The sequence below is a fragment of the Triticum aestivum genome, chromosome 4A, assembly GCF_018294505.1.
Source record: "Triticum aestivum cultivar Chinese Spring chromosome 4A, IWGSC CS RefSeq v2.1, whole genome shotgun sequence".
Classification (NCBI taxonomy): Eukaryota; Viridiplantae; Streptophyta; class Magnoliopsida; order Poales; family Poaceae; genus Triticum; species Triticum aestivum.
Window position 1 is genome coordinate 258,624,483 of NC_057803.1, and position 19,518 is coordinate 258,644,000.

The following is a 19,518-nucleotide window of genomic DNA, read 5'->3' on the forward strand; positions in this document are numbered from 1 at the left end:
ACGGACTCTAAAAATAGCCTATACTTATGTATTTCGAAATTACATGGGCCTGGCCCAATAATAAGGTGACGCAGCACCTAAAATAGCCTCGGGACGAAATTTATGAAGTGGCATCTTGTATATTTCGTCCAAGGCTTCATGCACCCATTATGGTGGCTTCAAAGTCCTGAAATCATCACTTGTAACTCCGTTCTTGTTCCCCTTGCGCATGCCATCATCTCCATGCTTGTTCTTGCTCCAATGTCCATCCTTCTCCAAGCTAGGCCCTTCATTTGTAAGCAAAACAAATGTATCCAATTTAGGCAGCATCATATTCTCATGAACATTAGAATCATTACCAAGAAACGAAAGTACCTGGTAATTTAGTTGGCGTGCACGAGCTCTAGTAATTGGTCCAGTATGTATAGCAGCAGGGGCTGTGGGTGTAACAATTGTATTGATGTCCTCATCATAAGGGGAAAACACTAGCCATATGCTCATGCTAGCAACAAAAAATCCAAAAAAAACCAAACACTAAATTCATACAATTCACACAAGTCACACCACACAAGCAAAACCTATAGGTAAGGTCATATACACAAGAGATATGATCTCATCATACTATCGCAAATCGTTTATCGGACACAAATTAGTAATGGTGGCCTGCCATCTAAAACTCTTCAGAAGACACTGTTGGAAATATGCCCTAGAGGCAATAATAAATTGATTATTATTATATTTCCTTGTTCATGATAATCGTTTATTATCCATGCTAGAATTGTATTGATAGGAAACTCAGATGCATGTGTGGATACATAGACAACACCATGTCCCTAGTAAGCCTCTAGTTGACTAGCTCGTTGATCAATAGATGGTTACGTTTTCCTGACCATGGACATTGGATGTCGTTGATAACGGGATCACATCATTGGGAGAATGATGTGATGGACAAGACCCAATCCTAAGCCTAGCACAAAGATCGTGTAGTTCGTATGCTAAAGCTTTTCTAATGTCAAGTATCATTTCCTTAGACCATGAGATTGTGCAACTCCCGGATACCGTAGGAATACTTTGGGTGTGCCAAACGTCACAACGTAACTGGGTGGCTATAAAGGTACACTACATGTATCTCCGAAAGTGTCTGTTGGGTTGGCACGAATCGAGACTGGGATTTGTCACACCGTGTGACGGAGAGGTATCTCCGGGCCCACTCGGTAGGACATCATCATAATGTGCACAATGTGATCAAGGAGTTGATCACGGGATGATGTGTTACGGAACGAGTAAAGAGACTTGCCGGTAACGAGATTGAACAAGGTATCGGAATACCGACGATCGAATCTCGGGCAAGTACAATACCGGTAGACAAAGGGATTTGTATACGGGATTGACCGAATCCTCGACATCATGGTTCATCCGATGAGATCATCGTGGAACATGTGGGAACCAACATGGGTATCCAGATCCCGCTGTTGGTTATTGACCGGAGAACGTCTCGGTCATGTCTGCATGGTTCCCGAACCCGTAGGGTCTACACACTTAAGGTTCGATGATGCTAGGGTTACAAGGAATAGATATACGTGGTTACTGAATGTTATTCGGAGTCCCGAATGAGATCCCGGACGTCACGAGGAGTTCCAGAATGGTCCGGAGGTAAAGATTTATATATGGGAAGTCCTGTTTTGGTCACCGGAAAAGTTTCGGGTTTTACCGGTAGTGTACCGGGACCACCGGAGGGGTCCGGGGGTCCACCAAGTGCGGCCACCAGCCTCGGAGGGCTGCATGGGCCAAGTGTGGGAGGGGACCAGCCCCAGGTGGGCTGGTGCGCCCCCTACCAAGGCCCAAGGCGCCTCCAAGAGGGAAGGGGGGCAAACCCTAGGGCAGATGGGCCCTAAGGCCCACCCCAGGTGCGCCTCCCCCTCTCCCCCTTGTGGCCGCCACCTAGATGGGATCTGGGGTCTGCCGCCACCCCTAGGGAGGGAAACCTAGGTGGGGGCGCAGCCCCTCCCCTCCCCCTATATATACTTGAGGTTTGGGCTGCCCAAGACACACGAGTTCCTCTCCTTCTTGGCGCACCCCTCTCCCTCCTCGTCTCTTGCGATGCTTGGCTAAGCCCTGCTGGAGTACCACACTCCTCCACCACCACCACACCGTTGTGCTGCTGCTGGATGGAGTCTTCCTCAACCTCTCCCTCTCTCCTTGCTGGATCAAGGCATGGAAGACGTCGTCGGGCTGTACGTGTGTTGAACGCGGAGGTGCCGTCCGTTCGGCACTAGGATCTCCGGTGATTTGGATCATGACGAGTACGACTCCTTCAACCCCATTCTCTTGAACGCTTCCGCATAGCGATCTACAAGGGTATGTAGATGCACTCTCGTTCCCTTCGTTGTTGGTTTCTCCATAGATAGATCTTGGTGACACGTAGGAAAATTTTGAATTTCTGCTACATTCCCCAACAGTTGCATCATGAGCTAGGTCTATGCGTAGTTTCTATGCACGAGTAGAATACAAAGTAGTTGTGGGCGTTGATTTTGTTCAATATGCTTACCGTTACTAGTCCAATCTTGTTTCGACGGCATCGTGGGATGAAGCGGCCCGGACCAACCTTACACGTACGCTTACGTGAGACCGGTTCCACCGACTGACATGCACTAGTTGCATAAGGTGGCTGGCGGGTGTCTGTCTCTCCCACTTTAGTCGGAACGGATTCGATGAAAAGGGTTCTTATGAAGGGTAAATAGCAATTGGCATATCACGTTGTGGTTTTGCGTAGGTAAGAAACGTTCTTGCTAGAAACCCATAACAGCCACGTAAAACAAGCAAACAACTATTAGAGGACGTCTAACTTGTTTTTGCAGGGTATGCTATGTGATGTGATATGGCCAAGAAGAATGTGATGAATGATATGTGATGTATGAGATTGATCATGTTCTTGTAATAGGAATCACGACTTGCATGTCGATGAGTATGACAACCGGCAAGAGCCATAGGAGTTGTCTTTATTTATTGTATGACCTGCGTGTCATTGAACAACGCCATGTAATTACTTTACTTTATTGCTAACCGGTAGCCATAGTAGTAGAAGTAATAGTTGGCGAGCAACTTCATGGAGACACGATGATGGAGATCATGATGATGGAGATCATGGTGTCATGCCGGTGACAAGATGATCATGGAGCCCTAAGATGGAGATCAAAGGAGCTATATGATATTGGCCATATCATGTCACTATTATTTGATTGCATGTGATGTTTATCATGTTTATACATCTTATTTGCTTAGAACGACGGTAATAAATAAGATGATCCCTCATTAAAATTCAAGAAAGTGTCCCCCCTAACTGTGCACCGTTGCGAAAGTTCGTCGTTTCGAAGCACCACGTGATGATCGGGTGTGATAGATTCTTACGTTCACATACAACGGGTGTAAGACAGATTTACACACGCAAAACACTTAGGTTGACTTGACGAGCCTAGCATGTACAAACATGGCCTCGGAACACAAGAGACCGAAAGGTCGAGCATGAGTCGTATGGTAGATACGATCAACATGAAGATGTTCACCGATGTTGACTAGTCCGTCTCATGTGATGATCGGACAGGGCCTAGTTGACTCGGATCATGTAATCACTTAGATGACTAGAGGGATGTCTATCTGAGTGGGAGTTCATAAGATGAACTTAATTATCCTAAACATAGTCAAAAGGTCTTCGCAAATTATGTCGTAGCTCGCGCTTTAGTTCTACTGTTTAGATATGTTCCTAGAGAAAATTTAGTTGAAAGTTGATAGTAGCAATTATGCGGACTAGGTCCGTAAACTGAGGATTGTCCTCATTGCTTCATAGAAGGCTTATGTCCTTAATGCACCGCTCAGTGTGCTGAACCTCGAACATCGTCTGTGGATGTTGCGAACATCTGACATACACATTTTGATAACTACGTGATAGTTCAGTTAAACGGTTTAGAGTTGAGGCACCGAAGACGTTTTGAAACGCCGCGAAACTTATGAGATGTTTCGAGGGCTGAAATTGTGATTTCAGGCTCGTGCCCACGTCAAGAGGTATAAAACCTCCGACGATTTTCTTAGCCTGCAAACTAAGGGAGAAAAGCTCAATTGTTGAGCTTGTGCTCAGATTGTCTGAGTACAACAATCATTTGAATCGAGTGGGAGTTGATCTTCCAGATGAGACAGTGATGTTCTGAACGCATTACCACCAAGCTGCTAGAGCTTCATGATGAACTATAATATATCAGGGACATATATGATGATCCTTGAGATATTTGCGATGTTTGACACCACAAAAGTAGAAATCAAGAAGGAGCATCAATTGTTGATGGTTGGTGAAACCACTAGTTTCAAGAAGGGCAAGGGCAAGAAGGGATACTTCATGAAATGGCAAATCAGCTGCTGCTCTAGTGAAAAAACCCAAGGTTGAACCCAAACCCGAGACTAAGTGCTTATGTAATAAGGGGAACAGCCACTGGAGCAGAATTACCCTAGATACTTGGTAGATGAGAAGGCTGTCGATAGAAGTATATTGGATATACATTATGTTGATGTATACTTTACCAGTACTCCTAGTAGCACCAGGGTATTAGATACCGGTTCGGTTGCTAAGTGTTAGTAACTCGAATAAAAGCTACGGAATAAACGGAGACTAGCTAAAGGTGAGATGACGATATGTGTTGGAAGTATTTCCAAGGTTGATCAAATATCGTACGCTCCCTCTACCATCAAGATTGGTGTTTGCGTTGAGCATAGACATGATTGGATTATGTCTATCGCAATACGGTTATTCATTTAAGGAGAATAATGGTTACTCTGTTTATTTGAATAATACCTTCAATGGTCTTGCACCTAAAATGAATGGTTTATTGAATCTCGATGGTAGTGATACACATGTTCATGCCAAAAGATATAAGATAGTAATGATAGTACCACCTACTTGTGGCACTGCCACGTAAGTCATATCGGTATAAAACGCATGAAGAAGCTCCATGTTGATGGATCTTTGGGCTCACTCGTTTTGAAAAGTTTGAGACATGCGAACCATGTCTATTGGTATATATGCATGAAGAAACTCCATGCAAATGGACAATTTGGACTCACTTGATTTTGAATCACTTGAGACGTGCAAATCATACCACATGGGCAAGATGACTGAAAGCCTCGTTTTCAGTAAAATGGAACTAGAAAGCAACTTGTTGGAAGTAATACATTTTGATGTGTGCAGTCCAATGAGTGCTGAGGCATGTAGTGGATATCGTTATGTTCTTACTTCACAGATGATTTGAGTAGATGTTGAGTATATTTACTTGATGAATCACGAGTCTGAATTATTGAAAGGTTCACGTAGTTTCAGGGTGAAGTTGAAAGATCGTCGTGACAAGAGGATAAAAGATCTATGATATGATCATAGAGATGAATATCTGAATTACGAGTTTGGCACAGAATTAAGACATTGTGGAAATTGTTTCACAACTAATATAGCCTGGAACACCATAGTGTGATGGTGTGTCCGAACATCATAAACTGCACCCTATTGGATATGATGCATACCATGATGTCTCTTGTTGAATTACCACGATAGTTTATGGGTTAGGCATTAGATACAACCACATTTACTTTAAATAGGGCACCACATAATTCCGATGAGATGACACCATATGAACTATGGTTTAGAGAAACCTAAGCTGTCATTTCTTAAAAGTTTGGGGCTGCGGCGCTTATGTGAAAAAGTTTCAAGCTGATAAGCTTGAACCCAAAGCGGATAAATGCATCTTCATAGGACACCCAAAAACAGTTGGGTATACCTCCTGTCTCAGATCCGAAAGAAATAAGGGATTGTTTCTAGAATCGGGTCCTTTCTCGAGGAAAAGTTTCTCTCAAAAGAATTGAGTGGGAGGATGGTGGAGACTTGATGAGGTTATTAAACTGTCTCATCAACTAGTGTGTGGCAGGGCACAGGAAGTTGTTCCTGTGGCACCTACACCAATTGAAGTGGAAGCTTATGATAGTGATCATGAAACTTCAGATCAAGTCACTAACAAACCTCGTGGGATGACAAGGATGTGTACTACTTCAGAGTGGTACGTAATCCTGTCTTGGAAGTCATGTTGCTAGAAAACAATGAACCTACGAGCTATGGAGAAGCGATGGTGGGCCCAGATTCTGATAAATGGCTCGAGGCCATAAAATCCGAGATAGGATCCATGTATGAAAACAAAGTGTAGACTTTGGAAGAACTACTTGATGGTCGTAAGGCTGTTAGGTACATATGGATTTTAAAAGGAAGACGGACAATGATGGTAAGTATCACCATTAAGAAAGCTCGACTTGTCGTTAAGATGTTTTCCGACAAGTTCAAGGAATTGACTACGATGAGACTTTCTCACTCGTAGCGATGCTAAGAGTCTGTTGAAATTATATTAGCGATTACTGCATTATTTATGAAATCTTGCAGATAGGATGTCAAAACATTGTTTCCTCGGCGATTTTCTTGAGGAAAGGTTGTATGTGATACAACCGGAAAGTTTTGTCAATCCTGAAAGATGCTAATAAGTATGCAAAGCTCCAGCAATCCTTCTAAGGACTAGAGTAAGCATCTCGGAGTTGGAATGTATGCTTTGATGAGATGATCAAAGATTTTGGGTGTATACAAAGTTTATGAGAAACTTGTATTTCCAAAGAAGTGAGTGGGAGCACTATATAGTTTCTGATGAGTATATGTTGTTGACATATTGTGGATCAGAAATGATGTAGAATTTCTGGAAAGCATACAGGGTTATTTGAAAAGTGTTTTTCAATAGAAAACTTGGATTAGGCTACTTGAACATTGAGCATCAAGATCTATGAGGATAGATCAAAAACGCTAAATGGTACTTTCAAATGAGCACATACCTTGACATGATCTTGAAGGTGTTCAAGATGGATCAGTCAAAGAAGGAGTTCTTGCCTGAGTTGTAAGGTATGAAGTTAAGACTTAAAGCTCGACCACGGCAGAAGAAAGAGGAAGGACGAAGGTCGTCCCCTATGCTTTTGTCATAGGCTCTATACGGTATGCCATGCTGAGTACCGCACCTGATGTGTGCCTTGCCACATGTCTGGCAAGAGGGTACAAAGGTGATCCAGGAGTGGATCACTAGATAGAGGTCAAAAATTGTCCTTGGAGTAATAAGGACATGTTTCTCGATTATGGAGGTGATAAAGAGTTCGGCGTAAAGGGTTACATCGATGCAAGCTTTAACACCTATCCGAATGACTCTGAGTAGAAAACCGGATAGGTATAGTGGAGCAACCATTTGGAATAGCTCCAAGTGGAGTGTGGAAGCAGCATTTATAATATGACCTAGAGATTTGCGAAGTACATACGGATCTGAATGTTGCAGACCCGTTGACTGAAACCTCTCTCACAAGCAAAACATGATCAAACCCAGAACTCATTGAGTCTTAATCACATGATGATGTGAACTAGTTTAGTGACACTAGTAAACTCTTTGGATGTTGGTCACATGGCGATGTGACCTGTGAGTGTTAATCACATGGCGATGTGAACTAGATTATTGACTCTAGTGCAAGTGGGAAACTGTTGGAAATATGCCCTAGAGGCAATAATAAATTGATTATTATTATATTTCCTTGTTCATGATAATCGTTTATTATCCATGCTAGAATTGTATTGATAGGAAACTCAGATGCATGTGTGGATACATAGACAACACCATGTCCCTAGTAAGCCTCTAGTTGACTAGCTCGTTGATCAATAGATGGTTATGGTTTCCTGACCATGGACATTGGATGTCGTTGATAACGGGATCACATCATTGGGAGAATGATGTGATGGACAAGACCCAATCCTAAGCCTAGCACAAAGATCATGTAGTTCGTATGCTAAAGCTTTTCTAATGTCAAGTATCATTTCCTTAGACCATGAGATTGTGCAACTCCTGGATACCGTAGGAATACTTTGGGTGTGCCAAACGTCACAACGTAACTGGGTGGCTATAAAGGTACACTACAGGTATCTCCGAAAGTGTCTGTTGGGTTGGCACGAATCGAGACTGGGATTTGTCACTCCGTGTGACGGAGAGGTATCTCTGGGCCCACTCGGTAGGAAATCATCATAATGTGCACAATGTGATCAAGGAGTTGATCACGGGATGATGTGTTACGGAACGAGTAAAGAGACTTGCAGGTAACGAGATTGAACAAGGTATTGGGATACCGACGATCGAATCTCGGGCAAGTACAATACCGATAGACAAAGGGATTTGTATACGGGATTGATCGAATCCTCGACATCGTGGTTCATCCGATGAGATCATCGTGGAACATGTGGGAACCAACATGGGTATCCAGATCCCGCTGTTGGTTATTGACCGGAGAACGTCTCGGTCATGTCTGCATGGTTCCCGAACCCGTAGGGTCTACACACTTAAGGTTCGATGACGCTAGGGTTATAAGGAATAGATATATGTGGTTACCGAATGTTGTTCGGAGTCCCGGATGATATCCCGGATGTCACGAGGAGTTCCGAAATGGTCCGGAGGTAAAGATTTATATATGGGAAGTCCTGTTTTGGTCATCGGAAAAGTTTCAGGTTTTACCGGTAGTGTACCAGACCACCGGAGGGGTCCGGGGGTCCACCAAGTGGGGCCACCAGCCTCGGAGGGCTGCATGGGCCAAGTGTGGGAGGGGACCAGCCCCAGGTGGGCTGGTGCGCCCCCTCACCAAGGCCCAAGGCGCCTCCAAGAGGGAAGGGGGGCAAACCCTAGGGCAGATGGGCCCTAAGGCCCACCCCAGGTGCGCCTCCCCCTCTCCCCCTTGTGGCCGCCACCCAGATGGGATCTGGGGGGCTGCCGCCACCCCTAGGAAGGGAACCCTAGGTGGAGGCGCAGCCCCTCCCCTCCCCCTATATATACTTGAGGTTTGGGCTGCCCAAGACACACGAGTTCCTCTCCTTCTTGGCGCAGCCCTACCCCTCTCCCTCCTTGTCTCTTGCGATGCTTGGCGAAGCCCTGCTGGAGTACCACGCTCCCCCACCACCACCACGCCGTTGTGCTGCTGCTGGATGGAGTCTTCCTCAACCTCTCCCTCTCTCCTTGCTGGATCAAGTCATGGGAGACGTCGTCGGGCTGTACGTGTGTTGAACGCAGAGGTGCCATCCGTTCGGCACTAGGATCTCCGGTGATTTGGATCACGACGAGTACGACTTCTTCAACCCCGTTCTCTTGAACGCTTCCGCATAGCGATCTACAAGGGTATGTAGATGCACTCTCCTTTCCTTTGTTGCTGGTTTCTCCATAGATAGATCTTGGTGACACGTAGGAAAATTTTGAATTTCTGCTACGTTCCCCAACAGACACTAATATAAAAGCAACGGTCATGTACATTGAAAAGAAAAGATAAGAGTAGGAGAATATGAAACTATCAAGTTGAGTAAGGGTTATAAAATAATTTTTTCCACTTCTATGGTTGTTCAAATCCATTTTCTAGGGTCACGACCTACAGTCAACACACTGCTCTGATACCATCTATAACGACCCGAACCTGATAAGATTCGATGTCTTTGTGCTTACCGCGCTAGTCCCTGGATCCATTCGCTAGCACATAGTACATAGGAATATCAAAGTAACAAGTGCATCATTTACTAAACGTATGATCCAGAATTTATAAAGTATTACAAACTGAGTAGCACATACCTAGCTTTATTCAATAATAACAGCGGAAATGTAGCATAATAGACGATGAGTCCCATCAATGCCCGCTGGTGAAAATGCTGAGTGAAGATTCGCGACCCTACTGTATCTCATTGGTCATCTGAAAATCCTGCAACATGATAAGTTACAGCCTGAAGGGTCAATACATTGAATGTATTGGCAAATCACACATAATGATATAGCAAACCTACATCGACATGCAAGGTATGAAAGACAATACACTCAAGTTGTTATGTAGAATGATGTCTCCATCTACCTCCACTAACTGATCAAGGTTCACACACCACAACCAATTACCCACAGAAAAGAATGACAAAGATCTTCAAGAAGTCTCAAGTGCGCTCAGTCATGGCGCATTCTCTAGGGACAATAGATAACTGAGCCATCAACGCATTCACCTGATTTAAGCCCCGAAACCTCAAGTGTGCTTAGCCATGGCGCATTCTCTAGGGACAATAGAGCGCTCAACCATTGACGCATTCACCTAAGGAAAAGTCCTGACCCTATAGCTACAAAGACTCGCAACTTTCATGGGTCACTCGACACATGTCCACGTCTACCACAACAAGCTAATCACACATCACATAAAGCACACAATCCACGAATATGACAACATGGAATACACAGATCAAATCAAACATATATCATAGCATAAAAAGTACACATGCATAGCAGAATATAGGATAACCATAATCAAAAGTACAACTTGCCATGAACACTGTTGAAGTACTGTAATGCTTAGTCGTGATCCGCTTCACACTCACGACAATCTATACGTTTAACGAAGGCACTGATAAATAAACCGTACTCACATAACACCACAATAAAGACATTCCTCAAAAAAAACACCACAATAAAGACAACAACAAATAACTCAAATAAACTTAAATAACAGAACGTATCAGTAGGTATATATTATCTACATGCTAGTAGGATCGCAATGCAAAAAAGAATCAACTAATTTGGATCTAAGGTTTGAAAGATATGACCTCCGGAAGGTTAAATTCAAATTTGAGCAAATTCAAATTTAAACAGAACAAAAGTGTGAAGTTTTGGATCTACAGTACTCTCCCGGTCACTACAAGTACATAGGAAAAAGAATCAGTGAATTTGGAGTTACGGATCTCAAGATATACCTAAACGAAAATATGATATGAAATATGGGCAAAAAATTTATGCCATGACAGCGTTCCTGGAAGAACTGCTACGGCTGCTATGGATGTGCCACGTGGCGCGACTCTACTAGCTATTACCTGTCCACTAGGAGGCTTAAACGGTGAACATCCGCAACTTAAAGGAAAACGATTCGGCAATAAAAAATAGAGGAGACCTAATTTCAGCGGTCGGATGAAGATTGGACGGTTAAGAGCGGCTCACCGGAGAAACAAGGGCAGGGCAGTCGGACTTGTACAAAACGGCGGCACGGTGGCTCGGGTGGCGATGGTCGTGGCTGCTCCGGTGGTCTCCAAAATCCGACGGGTAGCGTACGAGGCGCGGAGCTCTACTGCGGTCTCGACGACGTCCTCAGCGGCGTCGGTGGCGAGCGGGGACGACGACAGAGGGTGGCTGGAGCTCGGGTGGTGGGGTGTTCGCTGGGGCGAGCTCGAAGCACTCGAGTGTTTGCTTCCCTGCGAGAACTAATAGGTGTGGTATAGTGATGAGACCAAGGGGAAGCAAGAGGAGAAGCTAGGAACCTCCAGAGGTGATGCAATCGACCGACAGAAGCTTCAGACGGCGGCGAACTCCGGTGAGATCTGGGTGTCGTTCTAGGGCACGGGAGGCGGCGAAACGAAGAAAAATCTGCAGAGGGGGGGGGGGGGGGGGGGGTTGGTGATCTTATATAGGGTCATCAGCGTGCACTAGGGCAAGAAGTCGGCTGATTCAAAAGGAGAATTTGGATCGGGGATAGAGGAGCTCTCATGCGTGTGCGGGAGTTCGTCCAGTGAAGGAGATGAGGCCGGGGACCCCCATGTCAGCGGCACAAGGAGAAGAAAGAAAAAACAAAAGAAAGGTTGCGGGGTGGGCTCTGCTACGCCGAAATGGGCCGGCCTGCTATCGTTGTGATGCCGCTGCTCAAGCGCTCTCAGAGATGTATAGAAATGGGTTGTCGCTGGCTGTGCATGTGTGGCTCAAGGTGAATAGTAAAAACTGGCTAAACAAATAACTTCGAATAGGAGTTTGTTTTGTAAAACATAATACTAAAATACTTCTAAAAAGATAACAGAACATACATAAAATTATACCAACACTATAGAAAATAGTGAACATTTTTTCTAGGTCAAAAAGAAAGAAGAAAAGCGTAACTTTATTTTCTAAAACTTATTTTGGTCTCTATAAATGTACCATAAAATATTTTTGAACTCCAAATAAACATCCAAATAAAAATTAAAGCATTTCCCATTTGTTTATAATGAAGGAGTCATATGTCCTTCTCTCATATTTTTTTCTTTGAATTGGAAAATACATTGAATACTTTAAATATTCTCAAACTCCATTATAAGTGACAACTAAATATTTGGGAAAGTCGTCTTATTCCCTCTCAATTGAATATTCAATTAAAACCCAACTTTTTTCAAATCCTACTAAATTTGAGCAAGGAGCAAGCAACACAAGCATGTTTAATGCAATTCTTTTAACATTCTAAATTTCAAAATTTGGGATGTTACATTTATATATCTATCACTATCAGAATTAATCCTTGCAAGTAACAAGTTCAAGGGGATTGTCAACTCTCTTGATCGCGTTAGGTGCAAGTTGAAAGCACAAGTGCTCTCTTGGTGGTTTGATAATTAATGTCAACATATCTTATACTGAACTAATAGTTTTATCTAGTATATTTCAGACAAGTTCAACAGTGGCATGACAAGGACAAGAGAATGTGGACCCCCTTCAAAATGCTAAGGACATGGATTGGCGAAAGCTCAAGACTATATAATTAAAAGGGGATGGGGTTTTGATTATGATCTATTTGCTCAAGTGCTTAGTGATATTGCTCCAAAACCCTCATCCCCTTTCTCTATCCAAATATGTCCAAACCCTACATTCCAACTCGTCCCCACCGAGATTTCCCTATTCGGACCCACCAAATTCATTTGGAGATAGCCATAACCAAACCCTAACAAATCAGATCCACCAATAAGGTTCTTGGTCCCACTAGTTTTACATGCCCAACCTTCTCTAACTAGTTGCAATTATTTCGGTCTCACCGAGTTTTGCAATGGTACCACCAAGATGCTTGGCAAACCTTCTGTAACCTTGTTGCAATTATTTTGGTCCCGCCGAGATTTACAATCGGTCCCACCAAGATGGTATGCCAACCTTTCTGTTGTCTTATTGCTTCACTTCGGTCCTACCGAGTTGATGCAATCGGTGCCACGAAAACGAGGCTTGCTCTAACCATTGCACGTCGGTTCATCCAAGTTGTTCCAGTCAGTCCCATCAAGATTCCTAACGTTCATATCTTTTACACATGTCAGTGCCATCGAGATTTCTGATCGATGCCACCAAGTTGGGTCAAAAGTGTGTAATGGTTGGATTTTGTGTGGATGCTATTTATACCCCTCCACCCCCTCTTATTGAGTAAGAGAGCCATGAGAACATGCCTACACTTCCACTACTCATCTTCTGTGAGAGAACCACCTACTCATGTGTCAAGATTGAGAGATTCCATTCCTACCATTTGAACCTTTATTTCTAGCCTTACCCAAGTTTCTTTCCACTCAAATCCTTCTTCCACCATAGCCGAATCTGTGAGAGAGAGAGTTGGGTGTTGGGGAGACTATCATTTTAAGTACAAGAGCAAGTAGTTCATCATCAACACGTCGTCTATTACCTTTTGCGGAGTGGTGTCTCCTAGATTGGTTAGGTGTCGCTTGGGAGCCTCCGACATGATGTGGAACCAAGATGTTTGTAAGGGCAAGGAGATCACGTACTTCGTGAAGATCTACCCATTTGAGGCAAGTCCTTCGTGGATGATGGCCATGGTGGGATAGACAATGTTGCTTCTTCATGGACCCTTCATGGGTGGAGCCCTTCGTGCGTTAAAGTCTCCATCAACGTGGATGTACCATAGCACGACCCATGGGAACCATGCCAAAAATTCTCCACGTCTCCATTGTGTTTTCACTCCCCAATTTCAATCCCTTTACGTTCTTGCACGTGCATGCTTTACTCTTTTCGCTGCGCATACTCTTGCTATGATTGAGTAAAATGTATTGTGTGCCCATTAACATGTGCCAAAATCAACCTTAACTTGAAGAATCTTAAAAACTGCCACCTTTACTTGTTAAGGGTCTAATCATCCCTCCCCCCTTCTAGACCCCCCTTCTTGATCATTCAATTGGTATCACAGCTTTGGTCTCCATTGCTTTGGTTTAATCACCATTGGAGGAAGATGGATGAGTCCACGTTCGGGAGTATTAGACATAGAGTGCTTATTCTTGATGGGGAATTTTATGGCTCTTGGAAAAATGAAATGCTTGAGATCTTTAATGAATATAATTTGAGCAAGTTTATTCTTAGCCCTTATGTGCCTCCTATTGATCCTTTGCATCCTACCCCCGATGAGTATCTTGACATGGTTCGCAATCTTAGGACCGTCAATCTTATCATTAGAGGATTGCCTAGAAATGTGCATGTTTGCTTGCAAAACTTTGAATGCGCATACACCATATGGAATTATCTTGAGGAACGCTTTCCAAATTATTCCTTGAAAAATTTGAATGAATTCTTCATAAGTCCATTTCTTTCTATAATATGAAGCCTAATGATCCTAAGTCTAATGAATCTCTAATTAAGCTCCGTGACCATATCTGTGGTAAGGGTGATGTTGGAACCATTATTAGCAACATTATCACGGAAACAATTAGAATTCATAAACTTGCATATTTTCATGGTCACAAATCTAACGCATCACTTGAACTAGGTGATGATTACATGCATGATGATGACATTGATCATGGCTATTATGATGATGATGAAGAATTCGACATCGAATGTGAGAAGATTATGAGGAATCTTAGCCTCATGGAAAATATTCAAAACTACATATTCAGAGGAAAAGACTGGATTCTTGATAGTGGATGTACCAATCAAAGGACCAGAGATAAATACATGTTCCGTGAGCTTGCTAAAAATGATGGTCCACGCAAGTATGTGACTTTTGGAGATAACTCCAAGGGTAAGGTATTTGGCCTTGCTATGGTGGTCATATCCAATGATAGCTCTATTCAAAATGTTATGCTCGTTGAATCTCTTAGTTACAATCTTCTTTTCATATTTAGACTAGCTGACTTTGGTTTTAATGTTCTATCTACCGAAGTAGATTGCCAAGTGTTTCGTCGAGATAATCATAATATGGTCTTTATCAGCATTCATAGAGGTGATCTATACTTAGTATATTAGAGATTTCAGCATCAAGTATTTTCCTTTTATTTGTGACAATATCTTTCATATACTTAGCATACAGAGGCATTTTCATAATTTCTAATCAGGATGTTCTTAGATACAAATGTCTAAGCATTTCAGCAAAGTGATTAAAAGCTGCCTCATCTCTAGTTTTTAAAGCCTTGCTAGGAAATGGCATAGATTTTTTGAACCCATGGTTCTCTTTCCTTACCATGTTTTCTAACAATAAAGTCTCTCTTATCATATCATTTATTTTTAGGAGGTGTGATGAGGACATCTCTTCTACTATTACACCCATCGCAACTCCTACATCAGTTATTCCACTTGGTCCTATGACTAGAGCGTGTGCGCGACAAATAAATGGCCAGGTACTATCGTTCCTTTATACACATGATTTGACTGACGCAAATATGATGCTACACTCATGTTCTGATTTGCTTGTACTCAGGAATAAAGGAGAGATTAGAGATGAAGACAATTGTGCACTCAAATCAGATGAATTAATAGTGCATACATGTCCACCATCGAATCAATTACATGCACCAAGCATGTCACGTGCATGAACGTGCATGAAGTGCACAAGGACCAATGGATTTGGGTTAATGAGTCAGGATCAGCCACGAACGTGGGCCTTGGACTTTTTGGCTGCTCCAGGTGCTTCTACACACACCGTCTTGCAATTTGCCTGTCACGTCAGCCTCTGCGCCAGATCACGACCAACAGTCTGGATGGGACACAACAATGGACGCAGTCGCACGTCTACTCTTAATAAACAGTAGTCTAAATTAGGGTTTAGACCCGAGTTTTATTCTATTTTCTAGCCATCGCTACAATTCGCATCTACGAGACGTGTAGGACTACCGCCTTGTCAGATCCACAGTGGAACCTCAACTTTTCATCTAGTTCGTGTGCTCAATTTATTATCCTTAATTTCAATTACAATCCACCTTTGTTCTTGCCGGTTCTTCGGTTGCTTGCAAGAACTCGAACCTCGTTGTTCAGGTTGATCGTGCCTATGGCAAGGTCAATAACTATCGGAGATTGGTTTAGTGGTTGTCGAGGCTTATCGTCAGGTACGGTATAGCCGGATCGTCAAGGTCAAAATCCACGAAATCGTTATTTATCCCCACTCTCATCGAAAGATCGGGCCGCTGACACATCAAGTGGTATCAGAGCTCAGGTTCATCGGTGGGACATTTACAGTTTTCATAGATTAGTTTATTTTCTGTCCTATAACCCACAAAAACAAAAAATTAGATCAGTTCATCCATTACAGCTATCTTTTTAGCCTTTAGCAATTTTTGCATCTAGTACTTGCATAGTTGGGTTTTTGGTTGCATCCATCCAATAATTAGTGCTGGTTTAGATTAGTTTGAAAAAAATCATCTACTAGACCGAACCTTGTTTCTTGTCCATCATATTTTCTGCCACAAAATCATTCATAATCTGAAAAAAGTAAGTTGCATTGTTTTACACGTGTACACGTGTTGTTCCACGAGCGTCCTCCAGGGCAGGTCAACCTGCGCGTGCATACCTAAAGCTTCATCTTGCGCGTTCTCCCAAACAAATCACCATCTATGTCTGCCATCCCGCGTCGCTGTTTTGTCTACCACCCACCATGGCTGCGTCTGCCTCCGCCACACACCACAACACCACCGCCGTGTCTCCTTGTGAGTTGCTTGTACTAGTGCACGTTTGGAGTAACCCTTGATTTTTAATCTGTACTAGTACGTGATCTGGTTGTTTCTTGTACCACTTAATTTGGTAGAATCTTAATCTACTGGTTGCATCTTCGTGTGTTTACTTGTTGGTAACGGCCTAGTAAAAAAGTAAAAAAGAAAGCAAAAAAAGTAAAGAAAACAGAAAAAACCAGGCTGCCTACGTATTTACTTCCGTTTGATTTCCAGGACACTCTTTGGGTGCTACAAGGTCGAGCGATCCATCACATTATCTGTTTGAGCCTCTTATACAACTGCGTGTCTCTCATTACTTCGACTATCACATATTTTTCTCTCTAATTTTCACTTACTTGATTCAGTATCTAGGCTTAGATTGTTTTTTCTTCTACTAGTCGACCGCCAACACTAGTTAGGAGTTTGAGCAATTATTCAGCTTGCATTACTTTTTGCTTAATTGTGCCACATATTGTGAGTTGAGAAAACCTTCACCAAGCTCCACTCCCTGTATTGTACCTTGTTCGGTCACTTGGTAATTGCAATATCAATCTTTTGATAACTTGGACATCGCCAACAGTCGACAACCACTACAACATGGTAAGAACTGGTAAGAGCTTGGTAATTGCTCGAGAGTTGAGAGACATTTTCCACCGCCTCATCGTAGTTACTATAGGAGCAATATACTTGTGACTTTGTTCTTGTTTCATCCTAACCATGGGAGGTGAGGAAGACAACATGAAAGCCACGGTGGCACGCCTTGAGGAGGATGTGCATGCATACACCGAGCGGTTCACATCGTTCGAGGGCGCACTTGATAAGCATCTCAATTCGATCGAGGATAGCAGTGAGATGTTCACTCAAACACTTGCATCTATTATGAAATGTCTCAATGCCCAGGATGCCCGTCTGGGTGCCACCTCCACTGCCGCTCCGTGTCTTCCAGCCACCAACATAGGTCTACAACGAGCTTGTCGGGTGCCCCAAGGAGACCCGAGGCACCCTCTTTCATACACCGATGCCGTCGACCAGCCCCGTCCTCGCAACGCCAACTCGATAGCAGGCCCGCATGAGGACATCCAAGATTACAACTATGATGGTGATTCTGAGGATCCTAATGTAGTTAATGCTAATAATGACCGTGATCATCATCGACTACGCAATAATCAACAAGGTCTGGGATGCCACCAGCGTCCTTAGGTACATGGCCATGATGACTCTTTGGGTAGAATTAAATTTGTCATGCCTCCTTTTGATGCGAAATATGATCCGGATGTTTATCTTAATTAGGAATTGTTAGTAATCAAAAATTTGCTTGCCATGATTTTCCTGATGATAAAAGAGTTAGGGCTACAACTAGTGAGTTCAGTGATTTCGCTTCTGTTTGGTGGAGTGAATATTGTAACAAACATCCTAATAATATTCCTGCAACTTGAGAAGCTTTGAAATTAATAATGCATCACCATTTTATTCCTGGATATTATGAACATGCCTTGCTAAATAAACTACAACGCTTGAACCAAGGATCTAAATCTGTGGAAGACTATTATCAAGAATTGCGAATCGGCATGTTATGCTGTGGTTTAGTTGAGACCGAGGAAGACTCTATGGCTAGGTTCTTGGGTGGATTGAATAGATAAATTTATGATATACTTGCTTATAAAGATTATCATTCAATGACCTATTTATTTCATCTTGCTATACATGCTGAACATGAAGTGCAAGGTCGCTCGAGAATATGTTCTAATTTTTCTGTAGGTCGTACCTCTACATGGGCGCCACGCACCCCTACTGCCCCATGCACTCGCACCTCTACAACAACACCAACAACTTATCAACCAGGGCCTACTTCATCAACTTCGGCATCACACACGTCGACACCAATGAAAAGTACTCAACCAACTCAAACAAAAAGTTTGTCATCATCATCTGGGTCCTCCAAAAGAACAAAGGATGTCCAGTGGCACACTTGTAAGGGATTTGTCCATGTCATGAAGGAGTGTCCTAATAAGTGTGTATTGATCATTCATGAAGACGGCGAGTATGACTCAGCTAGTGATTTTGATGAAGACACATATGCCTTGCTCACTGCACATGATGACGATCAAACAAGACCGGCGCAAGTGGAAGAACATGTGACCGCCGAAGACGCCGATAAGTACATGAGTCTCATATCACATCGTGTCCTTAGTGCTCAGATTGTCAAAGCAAAGAAGGATCAACGTCACAACCTCTTCCACATCAAAGGAGTCATCAACGATCGTTCAGTTCTCATAATCATTGATGAAGGGAGTTGTAACAATTTAGCAAGCATTGACATGGTGGAGAAGCTCTCCCTATCTTCTCGACAACATCCACAACCTTACTACATTCAATGGTTTAATGGTGGTGGAAAAGTAAAGGTAACACGCATGGTGGGAGTTCCTTTTTCTTTAGGTTCATACCATGATACTATTGACTGTGATATTGTGCCTATGCAAGCTTGTTCTATGTTACTAGGAAGGCCATGTCAGTATGATAAACAATGTTTACATGATGGTAGAAGTAATAAGTACACTCTCACACATAAAGGAAAGGAAATCATCCTACACCCTATGTATCCTGAGCAAATTTTAGAAGATGATCTTGCTAGGGCTAGTAGAAACACAAATACTAAGCGTACTAAACTGAAAATCATGATGAGTTAGAACAATTTAACAAGATGCACAGATCTGATCCTAGCACATCTAAAGAAATTAAAC

General features: G+C 43.0%; 1 long non-coding RNA gene across 1 annotated transcript; it reads right to left on the reverse strand.

Annotated features, from left to right (window-relative positions):
* Positions 1-320: 320 nt before the first annotated feature.
* On the reverse strand, positions 321-11,515 carry LOC123081960 (uncharacterized). Its single transcript, XR_006438870.1, has 3 exons — positions 11,076-11,515; positions 9,681-9,807; positions 321-416 (listed from the first exon to the last, which is right to left on the reverse strand). It is a non-coding gene; the product is annotated as an uncharacterized lncRNA (long non-coding RNA).
* Positions 11,516-19,518: the final 8,003 nt, after the last annotated feature.